Source organism: Lepisosteus oculatus, unplaced genomic scaffold (genome assembly GCF_040954835.1).
Source record: "Lepisosteus oculatus isolate fLepOcu1 unplaced genomic scaffold, fLepOcu1.hap2 HAP2_SCAFFOLD_78, whole genome shotgun sequence".
Taxonomy (NCBI): domain Eukaryota; kingdom Metazoa; phylum Chordata; class Actinopteri; order Semionotiformes; family Lepisosteidae; genus Lepisosteus; species Lepisosteus oculatus.
In genome coordinates, this window is record NW_027168341.1 from 19,835 (window position 1) to 31,344 (window position 11,510).

An 11,510-nucleotide genomic window follows, 5' to 3' on the forward strand; every position below is an offset into this window, starting at 1 on the left:
TTGGTTTTTAAGGAGTAAGAGTGCAGGGGGTTTAAACCTGTGATCCAGTGTGTTGAAGTATTTCACAACACTACCCCTAGCACATCTGGAAATAAATCCTCATAATGATTATTGCCCTGGGCATGTACCAAAAAATCAGTGAGCATATATATATTTATCACTGTGTTGAAGCTAGAGACACAGAATAAGTGCAAACACATCCTAAATACAGTGCTCCTGCACCTTTGACCTCATCCAGAATGTATCGTTTTTTGAAAGGGATTGCTGTCAGAATGCACAACTGAATCCCAAACAGAATCTCTAGTCAAATATGATCATTTGTGAAACAGGCAAATGAGTCTCTCAGGTGCCCATTGCTCATTTTCAGACACAATTATGCAATACTTTCACCATGCGTTGAGCAATAGGGATTAAAGATACCAGAGGTAAGGTTTAAAAGTGATTCTGAGGTGCAACACATCAGCGATACAGCTAGGCATCTGAAATGCGGGGTTTGAGAGCCCTTCAGGGAACACCATACCCTAAAGGTACCAGAAGTCCACTAGTATAAGCATTAAGTCACTGTCACACCTGTTACAATGTGATTGCTACATATCTTCATTTCTTTGGTTTTTAAGGAGTAAGAGTGCAGGGAGTCTAAATCTGCGATCCAGTGTGTTGAAGTATTTCACAACACTACCTGTAGCCCGTCTGGAAATAAATCCTCATTCTGATTATTGCCCTGGGCATGTACCAATAAATCACTGAGCATATATATATATATATCACTGTGTTGAAGCTAGAGACCTGTATGTAATAATATGATGCTAAAATGTTATTTTCACATATATTAATGTAATAAATGATTGCTTATGCTTTATAAACAAATCTAATTAAAATAAAAGCTTCAGTTTTGTATTTATCTTGTACCATAGAACATGATTTTCTTTGTATTTCAAGCCCACAAAGTGTCCAAATGACGCACTACATGATATAAGGAAGATTATCACATGCATATCGGTATTATCTTTCTTATGAAAATGCATTCCTTTCATTACCTTTTACTTTTTAAAATGAACTCAAATTGTGTATAATGTAATAATTTAAGTAGAATAGATTCAGGTAGGAAATATAGAGTCATGATGTTTATCATGGCTGACATCATTTCACATGGGTGAATTTTAAGCTAAGAAATAAAAACATTTACAATGAAGATACCATTGCTTAATTTTAAATGCCTTTAAAAAATAAATAACTCCTGAGAATAATTTGCCACTCCCAGATCCTTGGTAAGGTACTGTTTGAATCCAATCAGGAGAGGAGCATCCAGGGAGTGCTTTCTATAGAGTCCAGCTTGGGCCACTCTCTTCCGGAGAGCCTGCTGATACTTTTTAACTACTCAGGGCCTGTAAGGATATAAAACACCGGTTTAAACATTTTATGCCTATGAGACAAATTAGAATTTTAGTAAAAAATAGATACATCTGAAAAATAAAAAGTCTTACTGCTGATAGAGTTCTTCAGAGCTCACATCTTCCCCTTCCTTATCCGCTTCTGTTTCAGTTTCTAGAGCAGCCTCTGGCATCTCTTCCTCCTGGACAACGGCCTCTTGCTCAGGGCCGCTGGAATGCAGGTAGATTCTTTTCAACATGCTTTTACATAATATGTTGTAACAATGATTTCAAAAAGAAACTACAGAAGCCTTACAGATTAAAAATATCTCACCTTGCCAATGTGTCTTCAGGCTTCCCATGTACAAAAAGGCCCAAGGACTCTAGCAGTCTTACAACCACTATCCTGTTTGCCTCACCAGACACGATCTCTATTCTGTGGTAATCCACGATGACCCCGTTCTTCAGGTGATTCATCATGTCCTCCCTCGCCTGTTGAGAGGCCATCCTGATCTCTTCTGCCGTGGCGTGCTTCATACACGCCCTCTTCAACTGAGCAGGAAGCTGATCAAAAGTATTCAGGCACATCTTGCACACCAGGGGAATCCTCGCGGGTTTCCTTTGAAAATAAATAATACCATCTGTGTATAGAAACAAGCTAAGACTGATTTCTTAAATTATCCTTAAAATTCTCTCTCATAGTTTGAGCATAATGATTTTATTGCATTTATATAAGAATTGCTCATTGCTCCAAAATAAATAATGGTTTCATAAAAAAGTGAACACTTACTTGGTCTCAGTCACAGACTTTCCAATAGAAATTGAATTACAATACAGAAGGAATGGCTGAGGGATCACTGAAATATATATATAAATTCCAAAGACTGAGTCCATATAGAAACAACTACCTTTCATTTTCAGTATAAGAAAAAAAAACATTATCTTCCAAAGCATCATAAAATTGTCCCTTCTTCCAGACTCTACTTCTCTCTTGTAGTAGTATAGCAGACCTTTCCAGGTGAGCAGATCACAGAGTCCGAAATGAGCTTCCTCCATCAAGCAAAGTACCTGAACATGACTCTGTCTTCATAAAAGCGCCCCTGTAATAAAGAAATTAAATCCGAAATCAAGAGGGCAGTTGCCTACTGAAATACAAGAAGTCATCAATTTTAACCTAGCAACACATTAAAGGCTGCATCTATACAAGTACGATTCTAGAAATGCTCACCAGATTACGTTTTAAGAAGGAACTGCGCCTCAGGTTCCGCCGAGATGTTAACTCGGATGGCAGGATTCAGAGTTCGGAGTGCGGACTGATGGCGCACAGAGGGTCCATATACTGTGGATCCCTCAGTGAACTTCCGCGTATTCAAACCGCCAGCGTGTGACTCCCCTGTGAAAAAAAATATGCCCTCAACGTGAGATTTACTCTGGAGCGAGGATAGATGTTACCTTTTTATCAGTGAACAGGATGTATGTGATGTGGCATCTAGGTTCAATTTTGTATCCTCTTTAAAAGATTAAGGACTGGGGTGAGCGTGATTTATCACCCTTTCAGCTAAGAACCCGACGTGCGCACCGTTTAAGCTGCATAGACTCGGTCGTTTAACTCTTCTCCATTAGCAGGGTTAAGGTTAAAGAAAAAAAACATTGCTGACTTCTTTTTTTTTTGCCAGCTGCTAGCGCTGATTAGCAAGGTTTGTATTTCATGTTTTGCAAGTTGCATCCATTTTAAGAAAAACAAGTCGCGTTAAAGACAGGAAATGAATACTTGCATTTAATTAAGTCTAGCCGTAGGCGGTTGTCCGTAAGGACCAGTTCTGTTCGAGAAGACAGAACAAAGAACGCACCGCTGGGATTCGGACCCAGGATCTCCTGTTTACTAGACAGGCGCTTTAACCAACTAAGCCATGGCACCCCGGGAGTGCTGTCCTTTTGCAGCCACTTGGACACACCACTCAGACACATCTGCATTCGGTGTGTGCTCCGCCTGCTCACTGAGCAAGTTGCCACCTTTACATACAATAGCAACATCGACACCAAGAGAAAGGATGACAAATGGCTTTTATCTGGAACTTTTCATGTCCAAGGAGCTCAATGTGCTTTCTGTGTACAACAGGGCCACTGAACCACAGCAGTGGCTTGTTGGCTTGACATCTCCCAAGGAAAATGTTGAAATCGCATGTGGAACAGGAAAATGACCCTTGAGTACGAGGGAAAAAAAAGAAAAAGAGCATCTGGAGCGCGCCAACTCATGTCCGGACAGCCCACTTTCGTCGATGAGGTGGCCAAGTGGTTAAGGCGATGGACTGCTTATCCATTGTGTTCTGCACGCATGGATTTGAATCCCATCCTCGTCGCTCTCCATGTCTGACACGTGTGCTCGTGAGGCTTTTAAACCTCTCAGGTTCCTTGGTAACAGGTTGCCGTCATGTACATGAACTATAGAAAAGCATTTGCCACAACCCGTAAATTAGCACGCAAGTGCGGGCGAGTGAACACAGAACTGTATGGAGATCATCTCCAGCTCCGAGCTCAATTGCAATGAAAAAACATGCAGAACAGAACTGGAGAGCAGCTGAATTTGTGCTCAGTAGGGTGGGGAGGACTCAGCATTGCTATTGTTCTAATTGGCATGAACTGCAGGGGATCTGAATCAGAACATGTCAGTTAGTTCGATCATTGCGTCAGTATGTAGGCCATGTTAATACAGAATTATTACTTTGTCTGTCTCGTCTTTGTATATAGCTGAATGTCCCTGACAATTTCATGTTAGTTTTTAAGAACGACATTGGTGCTAATATATACATATATAGCATATAAGGAACACGTAAAAGTTGAGTCCATGCTGAAAAGATAAGAAAACCGCCACAACGTTTCATCTTGGAATAAATCTTTACTTGTTGTTTTGCAGCCTACCCATTCTGACCTAACTCCTCCCTTGAAATTCCCTAACAGATAAGGGTACGTAACGGCTCATGCGATGCTCAGTTGCAATTTGTCCCAAAACAAACAAGAACAGCAGCTGAGGGTTTGAGTTTGAACATGCACTGTATTAAAGCAGCTTTTATTTCCATTGATAAATGCTAGATATTCCTACAGAGATTCTCCAGGTGAGTAAGCGATTCCTGTTTCTGTTTCTATTTCTGTTTCATATATATATACAGTATATACATATATATGTTACATGTGACTCTGCAATAGTATAAATGTGTTATACACTATCAGGGGCTGCTTTTTTGTGCACCTCATCTACAACAAGGGTTTTTTTTCATTTATGTTTGTGGACCTTCACCATTTGAGGAAGTGAGTTAGATAAGAAAGTTACAGGTATGGTGAGCAATGACTGACAAAGGCACGTACTGCGTATTCCTTACAGAAGTGTAAGCAATTTGTTCTAAAAAACACCGGCTAAAGCCCAACATCGTTAGCAATCTTATTACTTAAACAGAATTAACATCAATAAACTGTAAGGTGCTGGTACATGCGAGTAGATTTGATCTTCTATTAAACAAAAATGCAATTACAGCTCTAAAAAGGTCAACCTAGACTTCTGTAACAGATCTGTTCAGGTCATCGCTGTTTCTCTGACCTTGTGAGTCTTTGGAATTTTAAAAGTGTATTTTGCTTGCCTTTCATGTGGTCTGTGTACAAGTCACTGTGGCGTATGCGGTCCTACACAGCCTTGCTATAGACGTGACGAGCCTCCGCTATGTTGCAATGGAGAACAGGTTCAGTACGGAGCTGTCGAGAAAATTCAGCTGGAAAGCTCGTTGCAGAAAAGCATCGTTATCTGTGTCCAGCGGCAAAGCGTCCTTCGTGGGTGCTGAGAATCGATTTCACAGGCTGCGGGTCCAGGCGATTTAGAGTGTTAAAGGTCCCAGCGAAAACGAAACGGCGCTGGTCCTTTTACACGCACGCACGCAACCAAATGCAAAGGACGCCGTAGTCGGCAGGATTTGAACCTGCGCGGGGAGACCCCAACGGATTTCAAGTCCGTCACCTTAACCACTCGGCCACGACTACAGCAAGCGCCGCGGCCGCTGCCTTCTTGCTACAATCGAACAGGGAGTGCGAGGCGGCGGCGGCAGCGGAGGCAACTTTTTTCAAGTTCGCTCTCCGTTTAAGAAACCTTTTACGCCATACGTGCAAGCACACACACACACACACACCTCAGAGGACTTAAGGGTGGCTTCAAGTTGGAATGATAAAGTCTCCCCGTTCGGACATGAAAACAGAACGTTCTTAGACAGAAAGCAATCAACAACGAAGACATGTGGACGACGATTTTAGTCACTGCACTTTGAATAGCATTTTTACTCCAGTTACAGGAGATGCACCAATGGCCCTTGACCTACGCTCTTACCAATGCCTTGAACATTCAAACAAAACAGCCCTCAAGTCCTGCGGTTTAATATAACGCTGTTACGTGTCGAGGCAGTATTTGACTCTGTCCTACCGTTGAGACACGGGGCGTATATGGAAACGAACACATGCTACGGATCGTCTCTAATCGGTCCCTACAGTTGGAAGGCTCCTTGAAGCGTGCACCCCCATCATTCATCTTTGCGCATCTGTGAAAGGTAGACTCTTGAGCAATGTTTGAGCCAGCTCTAAGGCAACTAGTGCTATTGGACAGACGCCTCTGGAAGATCCTAAGAGTCTCTTAACACCACTTCCAGCAGCAAGCTTAATTGTTCGCTGGAGGTCTCCCACCCAGGTACTGACCAGGCAAAGAATCACCACTACATTGAATGAGGAAGTTAATCCTGAAATCCAATTACATATCTCAAGGTAAGACAAATCCATAAGAACATGTCTTAGTATTACTTCGTTTACATTAGTATGGCACTGAGTTGGAGCTCCTCTTTAAGCTGTGGTTTAGTTTTGCATTCATGTGTTTCTAGAGCAGTTATTTATGGGGGTGGGTGGGTCTTTCACAGAGGCTCAGGACAAATCCCCCGCCTGAAAGTCTAATGTGTGCGTTCAGACAGTCACAGGTCAAGAGCCAGGCAGGAGGACAATGGACAGAAGAGCCAACGAACTAAAAATAAAAGAACAGATATGAAAAAGCCACCATCTTTTTCTTTTTGACATTTTCCGACTTTCATGCAAGCCAGGACAAAGTTGCTCGTAGCTACTTGTGGATTCAAATACTCTATCGAGTGCTTTGATGAGTTTTTGCAATTTGATTGTCGTCCTGTCAGCCTGTTTCTGTTTTTTTTTTTTTCAATCTAGGGATGGAAAGTATGAGGGAAATGATGGAGCAATCAATAACCGCTCCGGAAAAATGGCAGAAAGAAATGGTCCGTCACTAAGGATATTTGTGAAGCAGAGGAGTGACATCACCACAAAGGCGACACATTCTGCTGATGGTTTTGGTGAATAATGATTGAGGCGCGTTAAGAGAAAGGTAGCTGTGTCAGCATGCGTAGGCTGCAAAGGATCAAGCAAAGGTTTACTCCATGCTGAAAAGAGAAGAAAAGAAGCACAACGTTTCGACTGTGGAGCCTTCTGCGCCATCTTCTTTAGCGGTGATGCTGTTTACATTGGAAAAACGGAGACATGCGTCCCTGGGTGGGCTTGAACCACTAACCTTTCAGTTAACAGCCGAACGCGCTAACCGATTGCGCCACAGAGACTGACGGCTGCTTGTGCTCCCTACATTTGCAGGTTTATGGTCAAAGAAAACAATCACTTGCGCTTCTTGCAGCCGGCAATCTTTTTCCACTGACAACCAAGAAATGGATTTCATCTTTCACAAGCTGTATGGATTTCTTCAAAAACAAGTTATTCCAGAAAGGAAATGAATTCTTGCATTAAACTGAACCAAGCTGTACATGTTTGTCTGAAATGATACATTTGGCACAACAAGACACGGAGAGAGGCACCGCTGGTATTCAGACCCAGGATCGCCTGCTTACTAGGCGGGAAAAGGCGAAGTGCTGCTTCTCCTTTCCTGGTGCTATAAATACGCTAAATCACTTGGCCCCGCTGCCATGGAAATGAGTTCTTCAGATAACCACACATCTTGCGTTCGCGCCTCTTGTGCTCTACTTATGCTTTTGAAAACCTAATGAATAAAGCTGAAAGAACCGACACGATATGTAGGTGCTCTTAAAGCACGCAGTAAAGAACTGTTAACAGCAAGGGTTTCAGTGGGTTAACTGAGGAGAAGGCGTGATCGCTAATTGTTGACTTTTTATTTGGTGTTAGAAACACTCTTACTGTGCATGACGTGCAACAAATGTAGCCACAGAAATTGCATCACGCTTTCATGTATGCTATTGCAGACACCAACGTTGCCTAGATAGAAAACCGAAATAGCCGTGGGTTTGCTTGCTGGTCTGAAGGATCTCTCTTCGAATCGCTATCATTTGTCAATGGAAGTAAAAGGCGCTGCACAGAGAGGACCACTGTTGTGAGGCCGGTTAGCTCAGTTGGTTAGAGCATCGTGCTAATAATGCCAGAGTTGCGGGTTCGAACCCCTTACTGGCCAGGTCCTTTTCTCCTCTCTTACCAAAGCTGTTAGGTTCCTTTCCGTGGTGAGATGGGTTATCATGCAACGCTGCCACATAGTGCCGACAGACAATTAAATGACAAAAATGAAGAGAGTTAAAGCAGCTGGAGAGGTTATCTTACAACTTTTGAGCTGACACAGTTTTGGAAAATGTTTCCTTCACGCTGCACTGTACCATATAGGCAGCCAAGAGTCTCCAAAACAAAACAGAATTGACAGTCATATAATGTCCATTAACCCCGGTTTTAAACGCAGCATCATGTCTGCCATCATAAGAATATGAGTCCAATATTTTAGAATATAGTCAGAATGACTTCTAACCTTACCTGTGGTGTCTTTAATCCCTATTGCTCAATGCATGGTGTACGTACTGCATACATGTGTCTTGAGAATGAGGAATGGGCCCCTGAGACAGTCATTTGCCTGTTTCACAAATGATCGTATTTTACTAGAGATTCTGTTTGGGATTCAGATGTGCATTCGGACAGCAATCCCTTTCAAGAAATGATACGTTCTGGATGAGGTCAAAGGTGCTGGAACACTGTATTTAGGATGTGTTTGCAGTGATTGTGTGTCTCCTGCTTCAACGCAGTGATATATAGATGTGCTCCTGTAATTTATTGGTACAAGCCCAGGGCAGTAAGCAGTCTGAGGATTTATTTCCAGACGGCATAGAACAGTGAAGCAGTGAAGTAGTGCAACACACTGGATCATTATATTATTAGAATCTATTCTACTTAAATTATTACATTATACACAACTTGAGTTCATTTTAAAAATTAAAAGGTAATGAAAGGAATGCATTTTCATGAGAAAGATAATACCGATATGCATGTGATAATCTTCCTTATATCATGTCGTGCATCATTTGGACACTTTGTGGGCTTGAAATACAAAGAAAATCATGTTCTATGGTACAAGACAAATACAAAACTTAAGCTTTTATTTTAATTAGATTTGTTTATTAAGCATAAGCAATCATTTATTACATTAATATATGTGAAAATGACATTTTAGCACCATAATATTACATACAGGTCTCTAGCTTCAACACAGTGATATATATATATATGCTCAGTGATTTATTGGTACATGCCCAGAGGAATAAATCAGAATTAGTATTTATTTCCATACGGGCTACAGGTAGTGTTGTGAAATACTTCAACACACTGGATCGCAGATTTAGACCCCCTGCACTCTTACTCCTTAAAAACCAAAGAAATGAAGATATGTAGCAATCAGGGGTAACAGGGGTGACAGTGACTTAATGCTTATACTACTTAATGCTTATACTAGTGGACTTCTGGTACCTTTAGGGTATGGTGTTCCCTGAAGGGCTCTCAAACCCCGCATTTCAGATGCCTAGCTGTATCGCTGATGTGTTGCACCTCAGAATCACTTTTAAACCTTACCTCTGGTATCTTTAATCCCTATTGCTCAACACATGGTGAAAGTATTGCATAAATGTGTCTGAAAATGAGCAATGGGCACCTGAGAGACTCATTTGCCTGTTTCACAAATGATCATATTTGACTAGAGATTCTGTTTGGGATTCAGTTGTGCATTCTGACAGCAATCTCTTTCAAAAAATGATTTTACCTTATCGCGGCTTTGCCCTTCTTGCCTCTTTGGACAATATCTCCATCTTGTGGTCGTTGTTGGTAATGTCTAGACAATATCTCCATCTTGTGGTCGTTGTTGGTAATGTTTTCTTATGCCCTTTTTTTATTTCAATTCTCTATTAGTTGATTCTAGAATCTCTACAATAGAGTTGAAAACATCAGTTTTATAGCAGACAATATGACATTATTTATAGTCCAATTAGAAATTTATTACCCTGTTTTTAACATAATAACAAATTAAAATTGATTAAAACTAAGTTTGGAACACCAGGGAACATAAAAAATGATTTTTAGGAAAACCATGAGGTTCTCTGTGTCCGATGCCTGCAAGGGGAGAAAGCTAGAATCCTTTGATTTTTCAAAATTTGAAAATAAACATTATATAACAACAGCTTTCATTCCTAGGAGTGAAAAACAACCATTTTTGAAGACATATTAGTTTCTAAAACACTACAATAAAGTTAAAAACATCCATTTTATATTACATTATTTTTTGTGAAATAATTAAATTGGCTTATTTCTCTCGCATTAAAATGGCTACAAATGCAAGAATTCAACCAGATATTCTTGTAAAATGTATACTGTTGCATTGCAGTTAGTTAATGTAGTTAGTCCATAGTCAGCAATCTAAACTTTATTGTTAAGCTTTAATGATTGATGTTGTACCAGTAACCTTTAGAAATACTATAGTACTTCACAAATGCTTTGTGTGTTTGGAAATCTTTTGAGTAAAAGCCTTATAAAAATAGGTTTAGTTTTTACAGGACATCACAAAGAAATAGGATGGTATAATTCTTATAATTGCTTAGTGATTGTATTTGGAAGATTATGCACTAAACAGACTTCAGGGATGCCAGTGGATCATTGTGCTATTTGGAATTATTCCAAAAATCAAGTGACCTCTTTGCTGTAGTATTTTTAGTATTATTTATTTAGTATTAATAAAGAATAGATTTATTAAAGTCATGCGATGTGCAAGCGGGATATGTAAAATAATTTTAAATAAAGTTTTTTATTATTGTTATAGAGAAACATGATCAGATTTTCCCTGGTTCAGAAAAAAGACGATTAAAATCTGTAATCTTTCCACTTGTATGTCATCAGACATTAACGAGTACAACCCCCCTCTCTGCCGGAGTGCTGGCTGTGATGAATTAAACCAATTTCACAGGTATTTTCAAAGTAGGAAGTACAGTGTTAACTAGTAGATGGCCTCCTCAATGAAATCACTTCAACATGCTAATGGGTTGGTGTAACAGTCCCGGCGTGGCAAGCTTCCAATGTCAACTCGACTCGATTGGAAGACAATGAACGTATTTTAGCCCTAAATGAATTAATAGCAAACATGGTTTACATAAAAGACATTTTTCCAAGAAAGTTTATAATAATACGATCTATAGTTGAAATCTGAGCCTAAATATAAAGAAAAAAGCATTTTCAGAGAGCAATCACACTGTGTTTATGTAGAAAAAGCGATTAGGTTTATGAGCAATCTAATTACCGATTCGCTTAAAACGCTATATAAAATAAAGTTTATTTAAAGATGAATGATAAGTGTCGCAGTTTAAATAATTTTCGTAGTAGGGCTTGGACAGATTCCAAGTGCATTTTTGCAATTTAAGTTGCATTGTCCAATGTGATGTTGTAATACAGTTTAGAATACAGTAAGTCTAAACTGTATCAGCTTTATTTATGGGTTGCAATTTAGAAAAAGTCAAAAACCGCACTCAAAATGCAATTTAGAGCTTTCTGGCAAGAGGAGACACCCAAATTATAATGTAACATGCCACTGTTTGTGCATGAACAAAGTTATACTGCAATTTTCCTTAGATACGCGATTAAAAAAAATATTTTTTTTGAATCCCCGGCCGAACACATTCCATAAGAATCAGCGCTTTTATACAGTATATCGCCTTTAAACACATATATTTAAACACGCGTTTACGATTTAAATCAAAACGCGATTCAAATCAATATAAATGTTTATTTTGTAACGCA

General features: G+C 39.9%; 2 non-coding genes across 2 annotated transcripts; both read right to left on the minus strand.

Annotated features, from left to right (window-relative positions):
- Nucleotides 1-5,314: 5,314 nt before the first annotated feature.
- On the minus strand, nucleotides 5,315-5,396 carry trnas-uga (transfer RNA serine (anticodon UGA)). Its single transcript has one exon. It is a non-coding gene; the product is annotated as a tRNA-Ser (tRNA).
- A 1,542-nt stretch (nucleotides 5,397-6,938) lies between these two features.
- On the minus strand, nucleotides 6,939-7,012 carry trnan-guu (transfer RNA asparagine (anticodon GUU)). The gene has a single exon. It is a non-coding gene; the product is annotated as a tRNA-Asn (tRNA).
- Nucleotides 7,013-11,510: the final 4,498 nt, after the last annotated feature.